Source organism: Scyliorhinus torazame, chromosome 22 (assembly GCF_047496885.1).
Source record: "Scyliorhinus torazame isolate Kashiwa2021f chromosome 22, sScyTor2.1, whole genome shotgun sequence".
NCBI classification, from domain to species: domain Eukaryota; kingdom Metazoa; phylum Chordata; class Chondrichthyes; order Carcharhiniformes; family Scyliorhinidae; genus Scyliorhinus; species Scyliorhinus torazame.
Window position 1 is genome coordinate 64301729 of NC_092728.1, and position 27337 is coordinate 64329065.

The 27337-nt window shown below is 46.7% G+C and overlaps 1 protein-coding gene across 4 annotated transcripts in view; it reads left to right on the top strand.

Annotated features, from left to right (window-relative positions):
* Window positions 1–27337, top strand: part of LOC140399093 (astrotactin-2-like) — a 2178011-nt gene that overhangs the window by 2061693 nt on the left and 88981 nt on the right. The gene's annotated exons all lie outside the window — the stretch shown is intronic.

Here is a 27337-nt window from a genome sequence, read left to right on the forward strand (position 1 = left end):
TACTGAAATACTGCTGGTGCCCACAGATATAAAGGCTAACAAGAATCAATGCCTTCAGGGAAAATTGGGCGGACAAGTTTTATTTAAGAAGGAAAGAGCAAGAAAGTAGTTCAATCATTGTGTTTCTTGAAAGCAGAGATCGAAAGACTTCTGATTAACAATAATGTGAAGGGTTATGTGGATAGTGGGTGTAAAAGGCAATTAAGTGTCCAATCAACCACAATTGTATTAAATCGTGAAGCAGGCTCGATGGGCTGAATGGCACACTCTTGTTCATTTGTTCCTACTTTGTTCATTTTGGTGAGAGAATTGGTCCATATAGTATTTTCCGATTGTGCTTACATTACAGATATCAGATCAGTTGTAACAAGAATTCATTCCACGTTAAATTTCTCTACCCAGCCCTATCAAAGTAGTCTGACTTCGTGCTCTGAAGAATACTCCTGCTACACTAATGGGGCATTCTCATTTTGCACATTGGCTACCATTCTGGTTTCTCTGAATGAATCTTCCATTTGTATTAATGTTGCGCAACCTTGAGTTTCCTGCCAAGGCCCTTGACCGAGCAGGTACCAGTTTAAAGTACTAAAGTTTCTGCCCATCCCATCAGTGCAGACAAAATTCAGAGGTCTGAGAGGTGAAAGGACAGAGACCATCTAAATTCATCTTACCGCTATATCCTTCAGCAGCCTTCGATCTAGTGCACATCGGTCACAACATCAGGTGCCATGGCCGGGAGTTTAACTTCCACAAGGTGACGGGATGGAAGGTGAGTGAGACAGTGAAATGCCAGGGAACCACATTGGGCAGGCACCCCAATGCAGTCACACCATTGGGGAGATCCCGGAGGATGAAGAAGGCATCAGGCAGACGGTTACCGAAGAATGATGCATCGGAAGATGCTGACAGGATGTCCAGATGAAGGTGCAAAAGGTGAAGATAAAAATGTCAATGTCAAACCATATGGGAATTTTTATTTTTTTATTTTTTTTAAATCTAGAGTGCCCAATTCATTTTTTCCAATTAAGAGGCAATTTAACGTGGCCAATCCACCTAGCCTGCACATCTTTGGGTTGTGGGGGCGAAACCCACGCAGACACGGGGAGAATGAACCAAACGGGAATTAACATGTGCTGCTGGATCTGTCCGGTAGCCACAAAGGTTTGTGGATAATAATGTTGCGGAAAACCATCATTCTCTGCCGCCACCTCCTCTTTTGCCATTGGTAGTTTCAATTTACCTTTCAGAAACATTCTCGTGGCCCCATTGATGGCTTTATGTTACAATATGCAGATCATTGCTTCTGGTTTTAAGCTCCCATATTAAATGGAGCACAATGAAATAAAAGGATAAAGTGGAAAATAGTGGAAATATGGAAAAGAAAGTAGAAATTCTGAAAAAGCACAACTGTACAGAAGCATCGGTAAAGTGGAAAGACAGATAAAAACATAGCAGATGTAAATGCTGCATTAAAATTGAAGATACCAGTGCCAGCCCTGATGAAGGTATGTGTCCAAAATATCTGAACATGTACATTCTCTTTGCAGATGTTGGCTGATCTGCTCTGCTTTCATAGCCATTCCTATTTTTATTTTGCAACCAGTAACTCACATATCACACAGAATACCTGCTTGACTCAGTTCCTGCAACGTGTATATGTTTTCTGTTGTGGGGTCCACCGTGTATGCACAGTGCCCTGAGTGATGTATGGAATGCGTGATGTCTCGGAGAGGTCAGCTATCCATCCTGTTTTCATCCTGGAATAAGATACAGGAAGCTGTGCATTCACTCAAATTTCTTTGGTGTGGCTGTGGTCATTCAACAAATAGCTCCCGTTTCTGTTGCTGAATAAAATGTGATATTGCAGCGAGCTTAAATGATCAAGGGAGGCGGCACCCTGTATTATGCGAATGTCATATCTTTTGAAAAGATTCATGAGCATCTCTTGTGGTACGGATGGTGCAGAAGGCTGTGGAGGCCAAATCACTGAGTGTCTTTCAGACAAAAATAGATAGATTCTTGATTATTAAGGGGATCAGGGGTTATGGGGATCAGGCAGGAGAATGGGGATGAAAAAATATCAGCCATGATTGAAGGCGGAGCAGACTGGATGGGCCGAGTAGCCTCGTTCTGCTTCTATGTCTTATGGTGTTAAGATTGACCCATGATCTGTGCCCTAAAGTGGGGTCAGTCCAAGAAAGAAGCTTGGGAGCACAGGAAAGGTTGTGGCCATGTTGCAATAACGCTAGTACAGCAAATGACCACACATTGGGCAACACTTAGCATATTAAGTTGATTTACCAAACAGAACAGTTTAATCCTTTTGAGGTAAGAGAGCCATTCAATTCTGTGCATGAATGGGCAACATCAACCTTTTGTTTTCCATGATGTCCATACTCATTGCCCCGGTCTATAACCAGACCACTTCACTTACAGTTTTCACTTGTCGAGTCACGTTTACCAGAACCTGTTGTTTCCCACACCTTCCCTCCCTTGCCGCCAATACCACCTCTCTTTCACCGCCTCACCCACCCCACCAATTCCCCAAACCGCACCTCTCAATTTTCCGTTGGCCTTAATCTAATCCTGTAAACTCCCTTGTTCTGGTAAAAATGAACTGAAAGTGCATTAGGTTTGTTTGTACGGCCGCAGCAAGGGTTTGCTTTCCAGAAGATTGTGGAGCACAAAGAATCTGGTGCCTTGAGGTTTACAGTCCGTTTACATTTACAGCGATGCCTCTGAGCCTCCAGTGCAGCTGCCTTTTGAGTAACCATCTCAGGCAAGGGAAATGGGGAAGGAAGTGGGTGTCAGGGTGCAAATTATTATTTTGTAACTGTGGTGTGGAACTTTGCATGCAAATCTCACAGGGGGTAAAAAAAAATCACTCACCAAACCAACTTGAATTCTTTAATGTTTATCTTTCAATTTGTAATTCCCATTGTCTGCTTCTATTTGTCTGGATATTACTTGATATATTATTCCATGTCCGCACCCACCACCTGCATGCTCCAATAATCGGATCCACATGATATCTCTGTAGATGGAGAATTGTTTGCAGTCAGGAGAGTCACAAAGGTTCAACAACGGAATTAATTCCACTTTCTGGCTTCAGAACTGACCAACATGCTGGTCACCGCTTAGGATTATGCTACATCTGGGAATGAAAAATAATAATTAAGAGCATAAGTGTATAACAAAATCCTTCTTGCCTCATGAATCCGTTCAGTTATGTTTTGAGGTTGACTCTTTCTCCATGGTCCACAAAGGGAATAAAAGCAAAATATTAATAAGAACCTGATATGGAGATGCCGGCGTTGGACTGGGGTGAGCACAGTACGAAGTCTTACAACACCAGGTTAAAGTCCAACAGGTTTGTTTCGATGTCACTAGCTTTCGGAGCGCTGCTCCTTCCTCAGGTGAATGAAGAGGTATGTTCCAGAAACACATATATAGACAAATTCAAAGATGCCAGACAATACTTGGAATGCGAACATTTGCAGGTGATTAAATCTTTACAGATCCAGAGATGGGGTAACCTCAGGTTAAAGAGGTGTGAATTGTATCAAGCCAGGACAGTTGGTAGGATTTTGCAGACCAGATGGTTGGGGATGAATGTAATGCGACATGAATCCCAGGTCCCGGTTGAGGCTGCACTCGTGTGTGCGGAACCTGGCTATAAGTTTCTGCTCGGCGATTCTGCGTTGTCGCGCGTCCTGAAGGCCGCCTTGGAGAACGCTTACCCGGAGATCAGAGGCTGAATGCCCTTGATTGCTGAAGTGTTCCCCGACTGGAAGGGAACATTCCTGCCTGGTGATTGTCGCGCGATGTCCGTTCATTCGTTGTCGCAGCGTCTGCATGGTCTCGCCAATGTACCACGCTTCGGGACATCCTTTCCTGCAGCGTATGAGGTAGACAACGTTGGCCGAGTCGCACGAGTATGTACCGCGTACCTGGTGGGTGGTGTTCTCGCGTGTAATGGTGGTATCCATGTCGATGATCTGGCACGTCTTGCAGAGATTGCCATGGCAGGGTTGTGTGGTGTCGTGGTCACTGTTCTGAAGGCTGGGTAGTTTGCTGCAAACAATGGTTTGTTTGAGGTTGCGCGGTTGTTTGAAGGCAAGTAGTGAGGGTGTGGGGATGACCTTGGCAAGATGTTCATCTTCATCAATGACGTGTTGAAGGCTGTGAAGAAGATGTCGTAGTTTCTCCGCTCCGGGGAAGTACTGGACGACGAAGGGTATTCTGTCGGTTGTGTCCCATGTTTGTCTTCTGAGGAGTTCGTTGCAGTTTTTCGCTGTGGCGCGTTGGAATTGTCGATCGATGAGTCGAGTGCCATATCCCGTTCGTACGAGGGCATCTTTCAACATCTGTAGATGCCTGTTACGCTCCTCCTCGTCTGAGCAGATCCTGTGTGTACGGAGAGCTTGCCCATAGGGGATGGCTTCTTTAATGTGTTTAGGGTGGAAGCTGGAGAAGTGGAGCATCGTGAGGTTATCCGTGGGTTTGCGGTAAAGCGAAGTGCTGAGGTGACCGTCCTTGATGGAGACGATTGTGTCCAAGAATGCAACTGATTTTGGAGAGTAGTCCATGGTGAGTCTGATGGTGGATGGAACTTATTAATGTCATCGTGTAGTCGTTTCAGTGATTCTTCGCCGTGAGTCCAAAGGAAAAAAATGTCATCGATGTATCTGGTGTATAACGTCGGTTGACGGTCCTGTGCGGTGAGTAGGTCCTGTTCAAACTTGTGCATGAAGATGTTGGCGTATTGGGGTGTGAATTTGGTCCCCATGGCTGTTCCGTGCGTCTGGATGAAGAACTTGTTGTCGAAGGTGAAGACGTTGTGATCCAGAATGAAGCGGATGAGTTGCAGAATTGCGTCTGGAGATTGGCAGTTGTTGGTGTTATTAATAACATTAATAAGATTTGGTGTTATTAATAACATTAATAAACATTAATAAGAACAGAGGACACCGGAAAACTCAGCATATCTGGCAGCATCTGTAAGGAGAGAATGCAGAGTTAACGTTTTGAGTCCTTTTGGCTCTTCGTCAGAACTGAAAGGAGGGGGAATGTGTTGGATATTAAAATGTAGTTGTGTGAGATTGCAACAAAATCTAGCAACTTCAATAAAAAAAAGACAGATTGACTGGTGTGAGAGAAGATGGTTTGCATTGAGGCAATACATGTATGGGTTATTTAGAAAAAGGGGTTTATGATGGAGGAGAAGGGCCACAATCTAAAGCTGCCAAACCCGACGTTGAGTCCTGACAGCTGTAAGTGCCAAACCGGAAGATGTGATGCTGCTCCTCCAGCTTGCATCAGGCTTCACCGGAGGAAAATACAGTTGCATTTGTTCTGTTATAGTAAAAACTAGATACATAGGCTTTTATTTACGTATAAATGATCAATTTGGAACCGCACGTCCTGTTAAGTAGTCACAGGACGAGACATCAGTTTAATCTACTGAGTAGCAAATCGAAGACTAGTGGTCAACACTTAGAGTGGGTTTCTTCAGAAGGTGACGGCAACCAACATTTCTCATTCATTTACCTTGAAAGGATGTTTTCAGCTGGATGCCATGAGAAGAAGGAGAGGCTATTTTTTTTGAATAGGTGATGCAGGGCGCAATAGCCTCCTTCATCCATTTTAATCTTGTGAGTCAGACATATACAAGCCACAATTTCCTAAGCTAGTCCGCAAAGGACCATTTGTGTCACTCAAACATGTCATACAGCTGTTGAACCAACTGCCTTTAGCTGTAGCACATTCTGTCAATTCTAATGGCCATTTGTGTTGTTATTTATAATAGTCACACCTCCCCTTGTTCTGCATACATTTAATCATATTCAGCATGCACAGTTCATAAAGCACAATTCTTTCACACATTGCATCATTTCAGTGTATTTTAACTCAAGTTTCTTTCCATACATATGGGCGGCGGGGGGGGGGTGTCATTTTCACTGCTCGTGATAAAAAAACAGTGAATTTCATTCCAGTGAAATCAATGGAATTAAAATTGACAGGTTCTACAATGGATAGACAATCCTCTCTGAAGATTAATGGGCATGCGGCAAAGGGAAAAGAAAAATCTACCCACTATTCTGTGATTACGAAGGCAGCCAGTTTTCCGGGGCCTGGTTCTCTGCCTATTCCATGATTCATGCTCCAGTTCTGGGAAAGCCTCCTTTCCTTCCCACTTCTTCATGATTGTAAAACCGAGATGAAACACTTCCCAGTGAACCTTTAGATTAAAATTTCTGAACATATTGGGAAATGCACACAAGTGGTGAAAGATGTACAGAAACCGGGCAGGCCAATTGGCGCCATGCAATTTCGGCCTTTGTTTAATTAGCTAAATACGATGACACTGTATATCGAAAGCTTTAAAATTTTGATTGTGTTTATGTTTGGTAGTTGCATAAAAAATATATTAAATACAAAACAAATCGCATACTCTGTGTTATATGATTTTGCTCACAAAAATCTAATAGTTTGCACATGTGTGCTTATTTTCGTTATGCAGAATAGGACGTAATGTCATTACTTCAGTGGAATATTTTTAAGTGAAGAGGTCCAACTTGTTTCCATTTGCTTTATCTTCAGCTTTAGTTAAGAATGTTGGAACATCAGAGCAGTTATATTTCAGAATGTTGTTTTTCTGTACTCGTATTCTTGCTAAGATCCTTGCAGTGAAGGGAAAGGTAGACTGTGGTGTGCTGTGATGAAGGCAAAATCAAAAGCAGGTGCCCTTTTGAATCAGGAGTTATGGCTGCTTTATTGAAATAATGCCAGGGTTTTCTGAAGTTGCCGCTGACTTTCATTATACGTGACCTACAAGTACTGTGACCAGATGTAAATCTCACCCAAAAGTGGAAGAACAAAACAAATGGATACATTAAACATGTTTTGAAATGGGTGCTATAGCTACAGAACCACAGAGGCCTCCGCTAAATTTCAAAGGTCACTCTGTCCACAGGAATATCGTAATTCTTAGCCTAATATTTCAAATCACACAAGCCCAGGCTTGGAACTAGTAATTTAGATTTTAGATTAGGGGCAAGAATAAAGGAGGGCTCAGTGTTCAGCAGAAAAGTGGCGCAAAACTCAAGCAGAATTCTAAATTCTGCAATTGCTGGTAGACTGCAGTCAGAATTAAATTGAAGATTTACATTGAAAGAAAGTTTCTTCAAGGGCTGCACAGTGGCACAGTGGTTAGCACTGCTGCCACATGGCGCTGAGGTCCCGGGTTTGATACAGGCCCCGGCACACTGTACTTGTGGAGTTTGCACATTCTCCCCGTGTCTGCGCAGTCTCACCTCCACAACCCAAAGATATGCAGCGTATGTGGGTTGGCCACGCTAAATGGTCCCTTAATTGGAAAAAAAAATGAATTGGGTACGCTAAATTTAAAAAAACAAGACAATTTCTTCAAAAGGTCGTGCCGGCAGAATGGTCAAGTGTGAATTCGGTGAGTTAGGAACTCACAAAAGCATCAGTTCAAATAAGGCGTAGAGTTCATGTTCATAGAACCATAGAATCACAGAATCCCTATGGTGCAGAAGGAGGCCATTCAGCCTGCCAAGTCTGCACCTACCCTCTGAAAGATCACCCTACCCAGGCCCACTCTCCCGTCCAACCCCGTAACTGCACCTAATCTTAAGACACTTAGGGGCAATTTAGTACGGCCAATCCAACTCGCCTGCCATCTCTGGGCGGTTAGTTCTTGATTCTTTCTTCAATCAAAATGGTGTGTGCTAAAACTCACAATCAAGACCATTTCAATCCTCCTAATATGCAGAAGCATTATATTTACATTTAACACTGGTAATTGTCCCATCATTATCGCAGTACTGTACGAGCACACTGTACATCGCTCTTACATTATTTGTCTTACTATTTTAACAGCGCTAATAACTCATTTTTAAAATAAAGATAAAACTGAGCAATTATATCTGAACATATAAATCATTTGTCTGATGAACTCAAACAATGTAAAATTCAGGCATACCATTGAAAAGTTTTAGTTGATTTCCATATCTTGAATTTTGTATTTCTGCTCTTTTATCCCAGAGTGTTCCATATTGGATTGCAAAATGGATCATGTTCTGTCGAGAAATGATTGAAACAAACTGTAAGAAGTGTGAGTGTGTCTGCATTTAGGACGTGTAAACCTGGTATTTTTCTGTGCATTTTCAATTGTTTCTTTTCTATTGCCCACATCTAGCTTGTTAAAGTCAGCTGAATTAAAAGTTCAATTTCTAGAAGACAGTGAAAATTCCAAATTTCTTTGTGGCACAACTATTTTATAAAAGGTTATTAAAAATGAGATACAAAAATAGAAAATCCAGAAATGGCATAGCAGGTGACCAGCATCTGGACTAGGTTAAGACAGATTAAGTCTTTCATCAGATCTGATGCGAGGTCCCTCACAAAAATATTAAGCTACTTTTTCTCCTGGGCACTGACTGACCTGCTGTATCCAGCACTGTCAGTTTATCTTCAAGATTGCTTTAATCTGAACAGTTTCTCCAATCCACAATTTGAAGATCAAACTCCAGGACTCAGATCTGTGCAATCCTGGGGAAAAATCATCGGGACAAAAACATTTTTTTGAAATGTTCTTTGAACATTTGAACATGGTGGCACAATGGCACAATGGTTAGCACTGCTGCCTAAGAGCGGCAGAGGCCCTGGTTCAATACCAGCCTTGGGTGACTGTATGTGTGGAGTCTGCACGTTCTCCCCATGTCTGCATGGGTTTCCTCCGGGTGCTCCGGTTTCCTCCCACAGTCCAAAGATGTGCAGGTTTGCTGGATTGACCATTCTAAATTGCCTCTTGGTGTCCAAAAACGTTAGGTGGGGTTACTGGGGTATGGGGATGGGGCGGGAGGGGGGGCCTAGGTAGGGTACGTTTTCAGAGGGCCGGTGCAGAGTAGATGGGCCGAAAGGTCTCCTTCAGTACTGCAGCGATTCTATGATTTCTCTTTACCAGATATAAAAATATTGAAAGGGCAGCACGGTGGCGCAGTGGTTAGCATTGCTGCCTCAAGGCACCAAGATCCCAGGTTTGATCCCGGCTCCGAGTCACTGTCCGTGTGGCGTTTGCATATTCTCCCCGTGTTTGCAAGGGTTTCACCCCCCCCAACCCAAAGATGTGCAGGGTAGCTGGATCGGACATGCTAAATTGCCCCCTAATTGGAAAAAAAATGAATTGGGTACTCTAAATTTTAAAAACAAGATTGAAAATGGGGGCAGGGGGCTGTTTGGCTGTTTTGCTGTCATCTTTATGCTTTCCAATTAGTGTAGGGTCCCAGGTTCGATTCCCAGCTTGGGTCACTCTCTGTGCGGAGTTTGCACCTTCTCCCTGTGTCTGCGTGGGTTTCATCCGGGTGATCCAGTTTCCTCCCACAAGTCCCAAAAGATGTGCTGTTAGGTGAATTGAACATTCTGAATTCTCCCTCAGTGTACCCGAACAGGCGCCAGAATGTGGCGACTTGGGGCTTTTCACAGTAACTTCATTGCAGTGTTAATATAAGCCTACTTGAGACAACAATAAATATTATTATTATTATTATTATTATTATTATTAAGGAAGACAAGGTTGGATGTGTTGGCTAACTAATGGCTGGAGCATGAGGACAAGTCATGTGATGAAATCTCTGGAAATATATTTCGTCACAATTGGCAACCCTAAAATCGAACCTTTTTCTGCTGATGACTCATCATTTAAGCTACTCCATCTATCTGTGTATCAGCATGTGTGTAATATTTTCAGATCACATAAAGCTGACAAAAGGTATTCCCATAAAAGTTACTTCAGTAGCAATAAGAGAAAGTGAACCTGGTTTTTTACCTTTATATCTTGTTCAACTAAAATAGGGATATATTTTTATTTTATTTTTTAAATTTTTTATAAATTTAGAGTACCCAATTCATTTTTTCCAATTAAGGGGCAATTTAGCGTGGCCAATCCATCTAACCAGCACATCTTTGAGTTGTGGGGGCGAAACAAACGCAAACACGGGGAGAATGTGCAAACTCCACACTGACAGTGACCCAGAGCCGGGATCAAACCTGGGACCTCGGCGCCGTGAGGCAACAGGGCTAACCCACTGCGCCACCGTGCGGCAAATAGGGATATGTTTTTAAATATTTGTAAAGCAGTGCTCCAGTTCAGGGAGCTGCAACAGACAGTCCTGTGATCACTTTCCTATATCTCTGCAGGTGTGTAGAACAAGAGTAGAGATTAGAAAAGAACAGCGAAAAGAAAGATCAGAGAAGGATTAGAGAAGTCACATCCAGAGAGGAACCGGCTTTAACATGAAGTAATCCTACTGCAAATGAAACATTCCTCCCTACATTAAATGTTTAATGTGTTTGTAGTTTTACAAGGTAAAATTCACACGGGTAGAAGTTCATCTTGGCTGCTGGCGCAAAGCTGTCGGGGTTGCATCGGACACCTGTTATACCCATGTCCACCATTCAGCTGAATTCACTTCAAGTGTCAGGCAGAGAAGCCCATGTGATATCATCCACGGCATTGTAGCACGGTGGTTAGCCCTGTTGCTTCACAGCACCATGTAACACAGCATTCGATTCACAGCTAGGGTCACTGTCTGTTTGGAGTTTTCACATTCTCACCGTGTCTATGTGGGTTTCCTCCAGGTACTCCGGTTTCCTCCCACAAGTCTCGAAAGACGTGCTTGTTAGGTGAATTGGACATTCTGAATTCTCCCTCAGTGTACCCGAACAGGCGCCGGAGTGTGACGTCTAGGGGCTTTTCACAGTAGCTTCTTGTGACACCAATAAAGATTAGTGTTCTTATTATTTTCCGCTACTGGCTAAGTTCACACTTTACCCCAGTGGCCTCCAGCCAAACTGCTCCAAATCCCAAATCCCAGCAGCGACTGTCAAGGAGTAATTGGGGGAATAATGCAGGATGTGGAAAGGATTCTTCCTCATTTCCCCCTTGGTTCCACGCCCTCAGAGTGAAGCACATGCTTTTTAAAAATCCATTCAAGGAATGTGGGTCTTACTGGCTAGGCCAGCATTTATTGTCCATCCGTAATTGCCTTTGAAAAGATAGTGGATAAATGATGAAGGGCTAATTCATCACCTCTGGGTCAGTATTAGGCTCACATAAATTCCTTATTTAGAAACACAATTTATGTACCACAGAATATCTACAGCGCAGAAGGAAGTCCATCGGCCCATCGGCCTACAACAACTCTCTGAACGAGCACCCTACTTACGCCCACAGTCATGCCCTCACCCTGTAACCCCACCTAACCTTTTGGACACCAAGGGCCAATTTAACACGGCCGGTCCACCTAACCTGCACATCTTTGGACTGTTGGAGGAAGCTGAAACGCTCGGAGGAAACCCACGCAGACACGGGAAGAAAGTGAAAACTCCACACAGACAGTCACCCAAGGTGGGAATCGAACTCGGGTCCCTGGCGCTGTGAGGCAGCAGTGCCAGGATGCCAGGAATTCTCTCCTTACCCATATTATACAAATGCATTCAACCATTATAGCCTGATGTTGCGCAGTTCAAATTAAAAGCAAAGACGTCGGGTTGCATTCCCCTCGCATTGGCGGATTGAACAGTCCCACCAAAGTTGATGGACTCGTAAACGGCTTCACTGCCTCTGCCCGCACTGTGACAGAGCTGTAAAGTTCCGCCTTTACACGGTGGAGATACTCCAATGCTGGGATTAAATTTTGCCTTGTGATTTTTTTTAAACATTTCAAAATGGTTTTCTGTATCTCTCTGTGTCTCAAAGTCATGTTTTTTTTGTAAGCTATCAAAAATTCAATTTCCAGGCCACAAAATCAGGCCCTTTAGTTCAGCATTACAAGTACTATTTTCAATCCAAAATAGTATCTGTGGGGTTACTGCACACTTCTGGTGCAAGTCTTGCCGGGTGACATTTTAGTTAAGGGCATTAAAACATGTGGGGAGTATCTGCTGCATGTAAGCAAAGTAGATCATGACTTCAGTCAGTGTGTAATGGTGACCTGGGGTAGAATTTTGAGCCCGCATTCCCTGCCTGCTGGATCGGCAGTGAGGGTGGAAAATCTCATGAGAATCGGGAAACGCGATTCTCGCCAGATAGATTGGACTTCCTGATTTTCCCCTCCCCTCGCGGACGACGTCACGAGATTCACGCCCATATCGACGAGGTTTACAACACGTTTGCTCAGGTGTGAGGCAGTTGGGGGGGGGGAAATCCCTCCAGGGGAACAGAGGTAAGTATAGCGGCAGGAATGGAACCAACACACCACCATTAAAAAACACTTCCTCATCGCAGATCCCACAGCCCGGCCATGCGGCTTCAATCTGCCATGCCAACATTGGGCACTCCTCAACTGATTCCGCACTGGCCAAGGCCTTTGTACAGCAAATTTGCACCATTGTGTCCTTTGCAGGGAACCTGAACTGGAGTTGTGATGCATCCCAATCAATGACTCACATAATTGAAAAATGCCCCTGGCAAAATTCCGCGGAGGGCTCCGCGAACTTCATTTAGCCACTATAGAGGCTATTTCATGGTTTGGTGATTAATGCATGTGCGAAAACAAAAATTCCAGGCTGGACCAGGTGATATTTGCAACATCTCCCAGATTACCATCCACTGTTATGTAGGGGACACTGAGGCACTGACTTCCAAGAGAGTTCAATTTAATTCTCTCTCGTCAGAGAGAAGCAGGAAGAGCGAGCACCTGGCTTTGTGAGGATTGCAGACTGCTCCATGGTGCAGGGTGCCATTGACTGCATGCGTGTCACTTTGTGGGACCCACATTCCAACACTTTCCTGTACTGGAACCGGAAGGGATTCCACTCCCTCAAAGTGTCAGAGATACGCAGTTATTTGCTGTGAATTGTACAGGTTAATGCCCAGTATCCTGGCAGCAGTCGTGATGTCTTTATTCTGCAGCAGCCCACTGTTCAAACTGCATTTGAGCCAACACAGCAAACCAGTGGTGAGAGGGTCTGTCCTTTTATGATACGGCTCATGACTCTGGTGAGCCACTCTCACCATGCCACCACACAACACATGATAGAGCAGACTAATGGGGTGCTGAAATGCTGGTCTTATTGTCTGGTCCTCTTTGGAGTAGCCCACAGCACTTGGCAGAATTGTCAAGATTCGTAATAGTCTCCACCACAATATAGCACCTCATCGTCATGACAGAACAACACATTCCACCAGATATAGGGCAACTATCTGAGGAACGAGAAGTGGAAGGAGAGGGAGGGAGGAGACCGCCTTCTGGTTACACCTTTTGTGATTGTATTCTTCAACTGCGATGCCATTAACACAAGCCCAATTCGTAGGCCACCCGCAGTCCCACAACTTACTCGCCCTCTGTCACTGATCACCGCAGCGCCCTCTTGACCACAACACTAAAGTGAAAGCCAACTCAGAATTAACATTCCAGAGACTTCCGGTAGCGGCCATGTCCGAATAGGTTGCGCACACGGCAGCTCCTGCAGGGATCGGAGTTTCGGGCCTTTAAACAGAGCGGCAACGGCACTTTGGCGGTGATTCCCGGCGTGGCAAAGGATGCTGGAGAGGTTCCCCCCACTGCTGTATGGAGGGAACCAAGAGCGGGGCTGCTAAAAGAGCGATTGCGGGGAAGCGAGCGGAGTGTGTCCGGGACGACAAAATGGTGGCCAGCGCAGACCAAGCAGCATGGGCCCAGTGGTCGAGCGAGCAGCAAGACTTTCTGAGAAGCTGCTTCGCAGAGCTGGAGACGGAGATGCTGGCCCCTATGAAGGCCTCCATGTAAAAAAGGTGGTGGAGACTCAGAAGGTGCAGGAGAAGGCGATTAAAGAGGTGGAGAGGAAGGTATCTAACATTGAGGATGAGATCCTGGGCCTGGCGATCAGAGTGGAGGCGCACGAGGCCCTACACAAGAGATGGCAGGAGAGACTGGATGACCTTGAATATAGGTCTCGGAGTCACATCCTAAAGATTCTGGGCCTCCCTGGAGGTGCAGAGGGGGCGGATGCGAGCACGTATGTGACTACAATGCTGGGGACGCTGATGGGCGCGGGCGCCTTCCCGCGGCCCTTGGAACTGGACGGGGTGCAAAGAGTCCTTGCGAGGAAGCCAAGGGCGAACAAACCACCGAGGGTGAGGGTGATAAGGTTCTACTGCTTCACAGACAGGGAGCATATCTTGCGTTGGGCAAAGAAGAAGTGGAGCACTAAGTGGGAGAACGGCGAGATTCGCATATACCAGGACTTGCGAGCTGAAGTGGCTCGGAGGCATGCGGGATTCAACCGGGCTAAGGCAGTCCTCCACAGCTGGTGAAGTTCGGGCTCCTGCATCCGGCGAGGCTTTGGGTAACATACCAGGACAGGCACCATTACTTTGATACGCCGGATGAGGCGTGGCCATTTATTAAGCATGAAAAGCTGGACTCAAACTAACGGGTAGCTGCACTTGGGTGAAACGCTCTGGCGAGGATGTGTAACCGGGTGTTGGCCTGATGTAAGATTGGTAGTAGAATTTAAGTTGTTTGCTTTTCTTTTTCTGATTTTTTTTTCAGGGGGCGGGGTAACGCCCGGGTTGTGTTTTTATTTGTACGGGAAGGATCTGGATGGCTCTTTTCCTCTTACCCTGTGGGGAAAGGGGGGTTGGGGGCCCGAAGGAGGAGACAATAGTAAGTTTGGAGATAAAGGCGGGAGCGGCTGGGGTCAGCATGGGTCAGCTGACATACAGAAGCGTAATGTTGCTCTTTTTAGCCTTAGTTTATTAGCTCTGATTACGTCACCTTTGCTCACGAGTCGCCAGGTATCTTTCTGATACCGCCACGTGGTTCAAGTTCAAGTTATGATTAATAAGTCAGCACACCGCTTAGTAAGATTGAAATCAACGGTCATTTATTATATACAACAAGTAATGTTTACACAATAATCCTACTATCTATATAATAAACGTATCACTACTGGCCAATACTTAACTTTAGGAAGAGCCCACCAGGTCAGGGAAACGAATGGCTTATCCAATCGGATCTGGCCCGCGGGATTCAAAAGGCTGCTACAGGTCGATGGCTAGGAGTCTTTATCAGATAGCGATCGCTGGACTCAAACTTACGGTTGCCGGTTGCTGTTCTTGCGGAGGTCTCGAGCAGGCGACGAAGGGACAGAGAGAGAGATCTGAACTTGGCCCCTCACTTTATAGGGCCCAGGGGCTTCCCGCCTCCGGGGCGGCCCTTGACCCTGAGTCCCAAGTGATTGGACTTGTTCCCAATCACTGGGTTCGATACGTCCAATTGCGAGACGATTCCCTGATCGGGGGGTGGTCGTTCACCTGTCTTTGTTTCAGCCACTGCAGGCGCCGACAGGTCTGGCCCGGTATTCAATTGCTAATATGTTGCAATTGTTCCCGGGGATAGCCGATTAAACTGCAGATGTCTGGGTGGATGGGCTGTTAATAGCCCTGAGTATCGATCTGGGCCAACTTCCCCAGAGCCGAATATGCTATTCTGTCTGCAGCTGTCCGTTTGTGTCCTGTTGGCTGCTTTTCCCAGCAGCCTTTCTGGTTAGCCATTTTAAATCGGGTTTTGGCCAAATTAATCGGGACGCAGCCATTTTATGTGGCTACAGTAATGAGGGAGAAATCAGTCCTAAGTGAGTGCTTGGCATGGGGGGTTGGGATTGGGGGGTTGGGGGGATGGGGTGCTGCTTTGCTGACTGACGGGGAGCCAACTGTTGGACGGATGGAGAGTCGGGTTGGGGGGCCTCCGGCGGGAGGGCTGGAGCGAGCGGAGGGCGCGGGCACGTGGTTGGTCGAAAAAGGGAGATGGCTAGTCGGCGGGGCCGGGGGGGGGGGGGGGGGGGGGGGGGCGAGGGGGGGGGGAGGGGGGGGGCGAGGGGGGGGGGGAGGGGGGGGGGGGGGGAGGGGGGAGGAGGGGGGGGGATGACGGCCCGCATGTTCTCGCATTTAAAGGGAATGAAGGCGGATGTGGCCATGCTACAGGAGACGCACTTAAAACTCGCTGACCAAACGAGGTTAAGGAGGGTCTAGACTCAAAGACCAGAGGGGTGGCAATTCTGGCTAGTAAGCAGGTGGCATTCGAGTATTGTGGCAGACAAGGGGGGCAGGTACATAATGGTGAGTGGCAAGCTGCAGGGTTCCCGGGTGGTGTTAGTGAGCGTTTATGCCCCGAACTGGGATTATGCAGAACTCATGAGGCGCATGTTGGGTAAAATCCCGGACTTGGAGTCAAGTAACTTGATCATGGAGGGGGACTTTAACACTGTCCTGGATCCGGCACTGGACCGGTCTAAGTCCAGGTTGGGAAAGAGACTGGCGGCGGCCAGGGCCCTGTGGGAGTTCATGGATCAGATGGGGGGTGCTGTCCCGTGGAGATTCGCGCAGCCAAGGGCGAAGGAGTTCTCCTTTTTCTCCCACGTCCACAAAGTCTATTCGCGGATTGACTTTTTTGTGTTGAGCAGGGCGTTAATCCCGAGGGTGGAGGGGGTCGAGTATTCGGCCATTGCGGTCTCGGATCACACCCCGCACTTGGTGGACTTGTGACTGGGGGCGGAGCGGGGGCAGCGCCCCATCTGGAGACTGGATGTGGGGCTGCTGGCGGATGAAGAGGTGTGTGGGCGGATAAGGAGGAGCATTCAAAACTATGTGGGAGCGAATGACACAGGGGAGGTAACAGCAACAACGGTTTGGGAGGCTATGAAGGTGGTTATCAGAGGGGAGTTAATTTCTATTAGGTCCCACAGAGAGAAGAGGGAGAGGGCAGAGAGGGAGAGGCTGGTGGGAGAGATACTTAGAGTAGACAGGAAGTACGCGGAGACCCCCGAGGGGCGGCTGCTAAAGGAGCACCGGAGATTGCAGGCGGAGTTCGATTTGTTGACCACTGGGAAGGCGGAGGAAAGTAAAAGGGGCAGTCTACGAGTATAGAGAGAAAGCAAGTAGGATGCTGGCGCACCAACTTTGCAGGAGAGAGGCGGTCAGGGAGATCGGGGGAGTGAGGAATAAGGAAGGTAATACGGTGTTGGGCCCAGAGAAGATCAATGAAGTCTTCAAGGAGTTTTATTGTAAGCTGTACCAGTCAGAACCTCCGAGGGGAGGGGAAGGGATGAAGCAATTTATGGATCAATTGAGGTTCCCAAAGGTGGACGCAGATCTGGTGGAGGGACTGGGGGCCCCAATTGAGTTGGAGGAGATAGTTAAGGGCCTAGCAAGTATGCAGTCGGGCAAGGCCCCGGTTCCGGACGGCTTCCCTGTAGAATATTATAAGAAATTCTCGGAGCTACTGAGCCCATTCCTGCTCAAAACCTTTAACGAAGCAAAGGAGAGAGGAACCCTCCCCCCACCGACGATGTCGCAGGCATTGATCTCGCTCATTTTGAAGAGGGAGAAGGATCCGCTTCAATGTGGGTCCTACAGGCCGATATCGCTCCTGAATGTGGATGCCAAACTGCTGGCAAAAATTTTGACTACCAGAATAGAGGACTGCGTCCCGGGAGTGATTGAGGAGGACCAGATGAGTTTCATCAAGGGCAGGCAGCTGAACACAAATGTGAGGAGGCTTCTGAATATTATTATGATGCCCTCGGAAGGAGGGTACACAACACCACAACCAATCACAGACAAGAACACCAACCACATAAAAAGCATGAGCACGACACCTGGTGGTCAGTAGGTCTGGGGAGAAGGGAACAAGAAAGAGCTGTTAAAACATCACAAGCAGGGAACCCCCACGTGCAGGGTGCAAAGACAAAACTGTACATAGTAAGTTTAAATAAAATAGCGTTGTACCATATACAACCGTGTTGGCTCATCTGTGTGTCAGAACACCCAACACCACAGAGGGGACGCAGAAGTAGTGGCTGCAATGGATGCAGAGAAAGCCTTTGACCGGGTGGAATGGGAGTACCTGTGGGAAGTGTTAGGTAGGTTTGAATTCGGTGAGGGATTCATAGGGTGAGTCAAGCTACTGTATCAGGCCCCCGTAGCAAGTATATCCACGAACCGGCTGAGGTCGGAGTATTTTAGATTGCACCGATGGATGAGGCAGGGGTGCCCCCTGTCCCCGCTACTATTTGCCCTGAAAATTGAGCCGTTGACCATAGCGCTGAGGACTTCAAGGAACCGGAGGGGGCTGGTCCAGGGGGGGGGGGATTTCCCTCTATGCAGACGACCTGCTATTGTATATTTCGGACCCGCTAGAGGGGATGGGGGAGGTCATGCGGATCCTAAGAGTCTTTGGGAGCTTCTCGGAGTACAAGTTGAACGTGGGGGAAAGTGAACTGTTTGTAATCCACGCTAGGGGTCAGGAGGAGAGACTGGGAGAGCTCCCACTCAAGATGGTGGAGAGGGACTTCCGGTTGCGGCTACGCTTAGGTAGGTCGCACGTTCGGCAGCTCCCATGATGATGGCGAGAATGAGCAAGTGGAGGACAAGTGCGCGAGGTGTGCAGGGAGTCTGGGGAACCATGTCCATGTGTTCTGGGCATGACCGCCGCTCAAAGAATTCTGGCAGGGCTTTGCGAGGGCTATGTTCAGGAGTTTGGACACGCGAGTGAAGCCGAGTCCAACAATAGCGATCTTTGGGGTGTCAGAGGTCCGGGAGTGCAGGAAGCGAAAGAGGCCGAGGTACTGGCCTTTACTTCCCTGGTAGCCCGGAGACGGATCTTGTTAATGTGGAGGGACTCGAAACCCCCGAGTGTGGAGACCTGGGTTAGTGACATGGCTGGGTTGCTCAGCCTGGAGCGAATAAAGTTTGTCTTGAGAGGGTCCTTGCTGGGGTTCTCCCGGCGGTGTCAACCTTTCCTTGACTTTCTAGGGGAGCGGTAAAATGTCAGCAGCAGCAGCAGGTGGGGGAACTGTCTATTTAACGTATATTTTCTTTTTACATAATGATAACAGCCACCTAGTTTTGTTAAATATTTTCGTTTATTTTTCGGTTATTATGTAAAAATCCTATTTGAAAAAAGCTTTAATAAAAATAATTTATTAAAAGAAAGAATTAACATTCCAAATCAAAATGACAAATTCAAGCATGCCACATTGTGTATAAACATCAACCAATTACCCTTAGTGCCTGTCTTCTGTGTGCTAACTGAACTGGTCACAGCAAAGGATCGCCTTCAACCGTGAAAGATTGTGTGCAACGTTAGTGCCAGATTTCTCCATGCTGCTTGACATTGGATGTGGGTTTTCCTGTCAATGCACTCAGCATTTTATTTGGAAACCATGCAGTGTTCTTCTGTAGGCTATCCTATTAAACTGCTCCTTTGAACTCTCTGCAGCAGGACTCGGGCACCTGAAAGGTGGAAGGCCGAAAAATAAGGTTGTGGTGAGTGGAGAAGGGGAAAGCATGGGATGCGTGCTTATATCCTCCCCAGCTTATAAACCAGAAGGACCAAGGGAGATGTGGGAAAAACAGTTGGGCAAAACGAGTTCTATTTGTGGATACGGGTATCATTTGTGCCATACCTTCAAACGAATTGGAAGGGAGGAAGGTGGTTGAAGTATAGACCCGAAAAGCCAGGATCCGAAATGGTGGAAAAAACAGGTGCCCTGGATTCATTTGATGAAGACTGTGAGTCTTGGGACTCATATGAGGGAAGATTCCAATTATATATCATAGTAAATCAGACACCGGAGGACCTAAATGTCACATCATTTCTCAGGTCAGTAGGGTGGAAAACCTTTATGCTGCTGCAAAATTTAGTTAGCCAGCAAAAACCAGGGTCCCGAGTTTGATTCCCAACTTGGGTCACTGTCTGTGCTTACATTAACACTGCAATGACGTTACTGTGAAAATCCCCGAGTCACCACACTCCAGTGCCTGTTCAGATACACTGAGGGAGAATTCAGAATGTCCAATTCATCTAACAGCACGTCATTCTGGATTTGTGGGAGGAAACCGGAGCACCCGGAGGAAAGCCACGCAGATACGGGGAGAACGTGCAAACTCCGCACAGACAGTGACCCAAGTGGGAATCGAACCTGGAACCCTGGCGCTGTGAAACAACAGTGTTAACCACTATGCGACCATGCGCATTACATCCATGGGAATGGCCGACACAACCATGACAGAGAATACACCTAGATTATGCTGGGCCACTGGAGGGTCACATGTTCTTCATAATTATGAATGCAAATTCTAAGTGGCCAGAAGTCAGGATCATGAAGTCAATGATGACTAAGCAAACCATTGAGAAACTAGACAAAATATTTGCAAGATTTGGAACAGCGGGGCAGATTGTAAGTGGCAATGATACTCAGTTTACTTCGAAGCAGTTGGTGGACTACTTAAAGGGAAGCAGTATACACCATAACAAGTCAGCTCCATATTATTCTGCAACAAATAGATTGGCCAAATGTTTTGTTCAAACTTTGAAACATTCCATCGAAGAACTAGGGGACATTGGCAAGAAGAGTGAACAAGTTCCAAATATCTTACCGGAACACTGTACACGCAACAACATAGAGTTCACCAGCAGTACTGATGTTCCAAAGGACACTACAAACAGTTTGATTTGTTATCTCCACCTGATACTTCAGAGATGGTCAAATTACAACAACAAACACAAATTGCTAGGAGGGAGCAAAACTCTAAAAAGCAAGTGTGCAACCAAGGAGAGCGAGTGCTAGCTAGAAGCTACACCACCAACGAGAAAAGGATATCTGCTGTGGTCCATGCAAAGACAGGTCCAATTTCACAAACTGTACAAACGGAAGACAAAGCGTTTGGCTCAGTCATGCTGATTAGCTACTAATGTCACAAAGTGAAATTGCTGAAACTTCTCAAGAGGTTCTACCTTCAGAAAGTCTAGACAGTAATTCTTCGGAACAGAAACCAAACACAGAGACAAGTTCAGATGTCTTTACGTTACTCTTAAAGGCAGACACTGAAGTAACTTCCCAGGAAGTAGCACCAACTGAAGGGCATGAGAACACTTTCAAGGTCTCGAGTAGCCAGGTTCCAGAATGCCAAATTCAACCCAAACAAAATAGATGTCCACCTAAGAGACTGTTTAATTGAGTTGTATATATAAATGTATGGTGATAATGCATAGGTGGATCTGTTGTATGTGTGTTAACTTGTTACCTTTGCACAAATGAAGTACGAGGGAGAGATGTTATGTACCAGATAATCTACCTCTGCTAATAAAGCATCATGAGCTGTGTGGTGACATCAGCAGAGTGTTTGCACAGGTTTTGCATTTTTCCATCTTAGATTATGTGAGCAACACCTTTTGATAAAACCCTCTAATTGTGTTTGAAAGAATCCAGGATGTGGACACCTCCATACCTTTTCTCTTTGCAGCAAATGAGATTTAACAGAAGCATATCACCAAGTCTGGTGCAATGTGTTTGGGTGATGGTTGAACAGCTGACAGTGTGTCCAAGCTACTCAATGTGGATGTAAGGCTTGTAGCAGTGCAAAGTGTGTGAGTGTGGTGAAGCTATGTGAGTCATGGCTGGTAGCTCCTTTTCTGGAACCAAAAAGCACCCCCATCTTGAAGAGGCTTTAAGTAGTAGAGGCCAGCTTTGAGTGGTGCTCATGGTGCATAAATATGGGCTGCCTGCTGTGCAGCTCCTTAACTTTGGTGTTAAGTGCTGACTGCATATGGTGAACAGACAAATTAACAGGCAACCTAAAAAGGTTGGGAGCATTGGTTGTGGTTTGATTGCACATTGTGATTCCAATGCAGGGGCATTGAACCTTCCTCTTTGTCACAACATTACAGCATCTATTTAGATTGGATTAGCAAAACTTTTAATAATTTTTAAATCACAATTCTAGGATGTTTTCCATATCTTAGAAAGTCTACCAGCAATTGTCCAAAAGGGGAGAATGGAATTATCCTTAATTGTAAATAATTTGGATACAACTTATTATTTTCTATTATATTTTTGTTTTTCCCGCTGTTTTAAGAAAACCTTTATGAACTATAATTAATATTGTGTGATTTTTATTGTTAATTTATGTAATTAGAATTTATTGCCAGGCAGAGTGCAATTTCTATATGTTTCCTCATTCCCAGGTAAGGTAGGTTATCCACAGCACATTTCTGGGACGAGATTCTCCGACCCCCCACCAGGTCGGAGAATCGCCGGGGGTTGGTGTGAATCCCGCCCCCGCCGGTTACCGAAGTCTCCGGCACGGGATATTCGGCGGGGGCGGGAATCGCGCCGCGCCAGTTGGCGGGCCCCCCCCCGCTCGATTCTCCGGCCCGGATGTGCCGAAGTCCCGCCGCTAAAATGTCTGTCCCACCGGCGTAAATTAAACCACCTACCTTACCGGCGGGACAAGGCGGCGCGGGCGGGCTCCGGGATCCTGGGGGGGTCGCGGGGCGTCCTGGCCCCGGGTGGTGCCGCCACGGTGGCCTGGCCTGCAATCGGGGCCCACCGATCCGCGGGCGGGCCTGTGCCGCGGGGGCACTCTTTCCCTTCCGCCTCCGCCACGGTCTCCACCATGGCGGAGGCAGAAGAGACTCCCTCCACTGCGCATGCGCGGGAATGCTGTCAGCGGCCGCTGACGCTCCCGCGCATGCGCCGCCCGGAGATGTAATTTCCGGCCTTTTCCGCCAGCTGGCGGGGCGGAAATTCGTCCGGCGCTGGCCTAGCCGCTCAATGTTGGGGCTCGGCCCCCAAAGATGCGGCGCATTCCGCACCTTTGGGGCGGCGCGATGCCCGTCTGATTTGCGCTGTTTTGGGCGCCAGTCGGCGGACATCGCGCCGTTTCCGGAGAATTTCACCCCTGTTGTGAGTTAATGGGCTGCATTTTCATTGCATTAAGGAGAGTCAGTTGAGCTGTGAAAACGGTAGCCGGGACCCAATTCTGGGATTCCTGACCCCATTTTTCCAATTTTCGCCAATGTGGGTTAAGGGTGCAGCTTGGCAGGGTCACAAGCCTGCGCCCAGATCTACAACCTGGCCGGCTCCAAAGCAGGCATGTTGCTGATCCTCAAAAATGTCCACGGAGTCAGGCCAACTGTTAAAGGACTCGTACTCACAGTCTTAGAGCTGTCATGAACTATAGGGTGGATAAGGGAACCTTTGGAAAGTTAAGTTCAAAAGTTCTTACCGATATCCCCATGCCAATACGCACACTCATCCTCACCATCCATTGCTCCTCATTCCCTCCCTGGCTAGCCATGGCACTTACACGCCCATGCGTCCATTGTACACACCGTACAAACTCAATTAACCCTATAGTGACAATAGTATGTGTTATAAAAGCTTCCAAAAACAGACATTCATAAATGTTACTTTCTGAAGAAAAACATTTCACAACAGCCCAATAAAAGTGCCGATCACTTGGCCCCTTTAAAGCATCAATAGCAGAAACTGAAAGCAGTTGATACCATTTCATCTTGTGTAAATAAACCGTGAAATTATCAGACTAAATCAGAGAGCCAGAGTTGTCAATCAAGCAATGTTTTCCCTGGAACATTGCTGTTTCAACAGTCTAATGGATGTCTCGGCTTTCAGCTAAGAATTCATAATGAGACTTTTTAAATCTGTCCTATTGTCACTATAGGGTTAATTGGCTCAATGCACAGCGTGTGGAGGGAGAATGGGCATGGGCTTGGCATGGTAGATTATTAGAGGGTTGTTGGGTGGGGCATGAGGTGGCATGGAGAGTATGTTGGGGCGGGGTGTTGGCATGAGGGGAGAGGGCCTTATTGTTTTTATTGAAACTGGGACAGTGCCAGAGCACCCAGGTGGGCCTTTAAGTCAGCACACCTTAAAGCCTGGCAGCCCCTGTGCTTGACTCCCAAATCATTCCAGTGGGCCTAACTCCTGTGAGCACTTGACCATCCTCCTCCCCAAAACAAAATCCTGTCTTTGTTGGTACTTTCTCCAGAGTCGGGCGCAACGAGTCAGGAAATTTTCTGTCTTCTGCTCTGTGCCTCGCAGATGGAACTCCTGCCCCATAACTCTGACGTGGATAGGTATATATTTCTTTCTTAATGCACTGCTGTCAATAAAGTATGGCAGCACAGTGGGTAGCACTGTTTCTTCACAGCGCCAGGATCCCAGGTTTGATTCCCGGCTTGGGTCACTGTCTGTGCAGAGTCTGCACATTCTCCCTCTGTGCGTAGGTTTCCTCTGGGTGCTCCAGTTTCCTCCCACAAGTCCCGAAAGATGTGCTGTTATGAAATGAAATGAAAATCGCTTATTGTCACAAGTCGGCTTCAAATGAAGTTACTGTGAAAATCCCCTAGTCGCCACATTCCGGCGCCTGTTCGGGGAGGCTGGTGTGGGAATTGAACCATGCTGCTGGCCTGCCTTGGTCTGCTTTCAAAGCCAGTGATTTAGCCCTGTGCTAAACCAGCCCCAGAGCCCCAGCCCCAAATTAGGTCATTTGGACATTCTGAATTCTCCCTCTGTACCCGAACAGGCGCCAGAATGTGGTGACAAAGGGCTTTTCACAGTAACTTCATTGCAGTGTTAATGTAAGCCTGCTTGTGACAATAAAGGTTATTATTATTGTTATTATTATTGGAGGTTCTGGGGCAGCAACAGCCTTATATTATCTGCAAAGAGACAATCTCTGCATAATCACACACCTTAATATACCCTTGAAGATTATTAAAATCCTGTTTATTTGCACCAACACAAAGAGGAATGATGATAAAGCGCAACTTGTCTCATGTCCTGGCCTAGAAGAAGGGAACATGATAGCAGTTCATAACATAGGATAGAGGCCTATAATGGTGTCAAAGTGATATCTTGACAGTTTTGGGATCAAAACCATCTCAAGGTGAAAAGAAGATAAATGTCATTGCACTTGGTGAAATTGTTCCCCATATCCAAGGAGACAGCAATTGATAGATTCACTGCCTTTGTGTTTGCTTCAACTATCAATGCAAAATTCAAAAACTATTATCAGAATATCTCTCTTTGTAAATCGGCCCTGGTCAGAATGTACCAGGAAACTCAACAATACTTCCAATCTGAAGGCCAATGCATTCGCCGATATTTGAAAGGCAGCATTTAGAGGGAGATAGGCTGATAACTGGCACATTCCACGAGTTCCTGCGTCAGCTTAAGGAGCACTGCCGCTGCTGCCTGCCTTGAGCATTGGATAATTAACTCATCCCAAATTAAATCTTGAAACTCTGCTCGGAATATGAAACCTCCCAGCTTTTTTTTTCAACCTGACGTGAGTCGTGATGTCGATACCTTCTCTTTCTCCTGCGCCACACAAGTTATTTTTGTAACTGGGGGAGGGAGGGGGGCAGCACGGTGGCGCAGTGGGTAGCACCCGCTGCCTCACGGCGCTGAGGTCCCAGGTTCGATCCTGGCTCTGGGTCATTGTCGGTGTGGAGTTTGCACATTCTCCCCGTGTTTGCGTGGGTTTCGCCCCCACAACCCAAAGATGTGCAGGGTAGATGGATTGGCCACGCTAAATTGCTCCTTAATGGGAAAAAATGAATTGGGTGCTCTAAATTTATTTATTTTGTTAATGTTTGTAACTGGGTGAAAATGGACAAGTGCTATGCTAATGAGGTCCAGTGGTCGGAAACCACCGTGGCCTCATATTACCACAGGTGGGTGGGACACTAATGGTTTCCCACCAGAAACCTGCTGGCAGTTAATATTGCCCCCCCCCCCCCCCCCTTCCCCCCCCCCCCCCCCCCACCCACCACCACTACCAGCACCACCACATTGCTACTACTCTACAGGAGTAATAAATGCAATCCTTCGTCTGTTGCAAAGACATTTCTTTCGTTAAATGAGATTTTAGGCAGGAGCCTGCTGATACACTAGCCAGTGTGACACAGAATGACAAGTTGCAGGTTCATACTTGCAATTCCTTCCTCAGGGGAGGAATGTTCAATCTCAGTCAGGCATCCAGAGAAGGCAGCAGCAGAGGGGCAAGGCACATGAAACAAAGATAGAGAGATGGGGAAAATAACATTGTGACTCACCTCATAGCTTCCTTGTGCAATACCCTTATGGGGCTTTATTGAAGGTTGGGGTATATTTTCCCTCAGGCCCTTTAACGTGCTCCTGGTCACACAAATCAAGACTGATACTCCAGTGAAGTACTGGAGGAGCACTACACGCTTAGATTTGCTGTCTTTCGAATGAGCTGTTTAACCGATTGAAGCCCCATCTGCCCTCTCAGATGGAAGTAGAAGATCCAATGGCACTATTTCAAAGAAGGGGCAGGGGAGTTGTCCCTGGTGTCCGAGTCAATATTTATCCCTCAGTTAACATCACCAGAAAACAGGTTATCTGGTCATAATCGTATTGCTGCTTGTAGGACCTTACTACGCACAGATTGATTACCACATTTCCGACATTATCAACAGTGATTACACTTCAAAAGTACTTGATTGGCTCTGGGCGTTAAAAGCACTATATAAATGCAAGTGGTTCTTTTTTTATTTACGAGATGGTTCTGGATAATCATGAATCTAAAGCACATCACTTGTGCAAATTAGACGGACACCGGAGGAAGAAAGTGATTCAACGGTGAAAGTAAATGTAACTGAAAAGATTCTCTCACAGTTGGTAAAATCATTGTGGTGCTCTTGAGTTCTGGAGACCAGAAAGGAATGACGATTGGTCTCAGCACCCCTTTGGCACACTGACGCAGGGAGAATCGGTCAGAGCTGTAGGCTTCAAAAGTAAACAACATTGCATATCTTTTACTGGAGTATGGTAACTGGAGGTGAGGAGGTGCTCCCCATGGCTTTGCATTAAAAACACAGGTTACTGCAGTACCCTCGCTCTGCCTGGTCGGCGGTACCCTACAATCTTCCAGAAATTGGTGTCTCAAGCCGATACCTCCAGACCGCTGTCCTTCCTATCACAAAAGCCTCCCCACACCCCACCTCTGCAATAGCCACAAATTCAGATCACCTTCGCTGGTGAGATACCCTATCTATGTCCCTCATAAAGTTTTACAGCACCAAAAGAGGCTCTATTTATCCATTCTAACCCATTTTCCAGCACTTGGCCTTCGTATGGTATGACATTTCAAGTGCTCATCTAAATGCTTCTTAAATGTTCTGAGAGTTCCTGCCTCTACCACCCTTCAGGCAGTGAGTTCCAGATTCCACTCACCAGTTTTTCCTCAGAACACCTCTAAATTTCCTGCCCCGAAACTTAAATCTATGCCCCCTGGTTATTGACCCCTCCACTATGGGGAAAAGTTCCTTCCCTCATAATTTTGTACACAGATGGCTGGGGATATCCAGCAGGCATCTGCAGCTTTGAAGGTCTACTATAAATGGATCATGAGGACCAGCATCACGTGGGCCTCTGGCCTCCCATGCAAACGCAGATATCGATTTCTGCATCTAATTTGCACCATCCAACCACT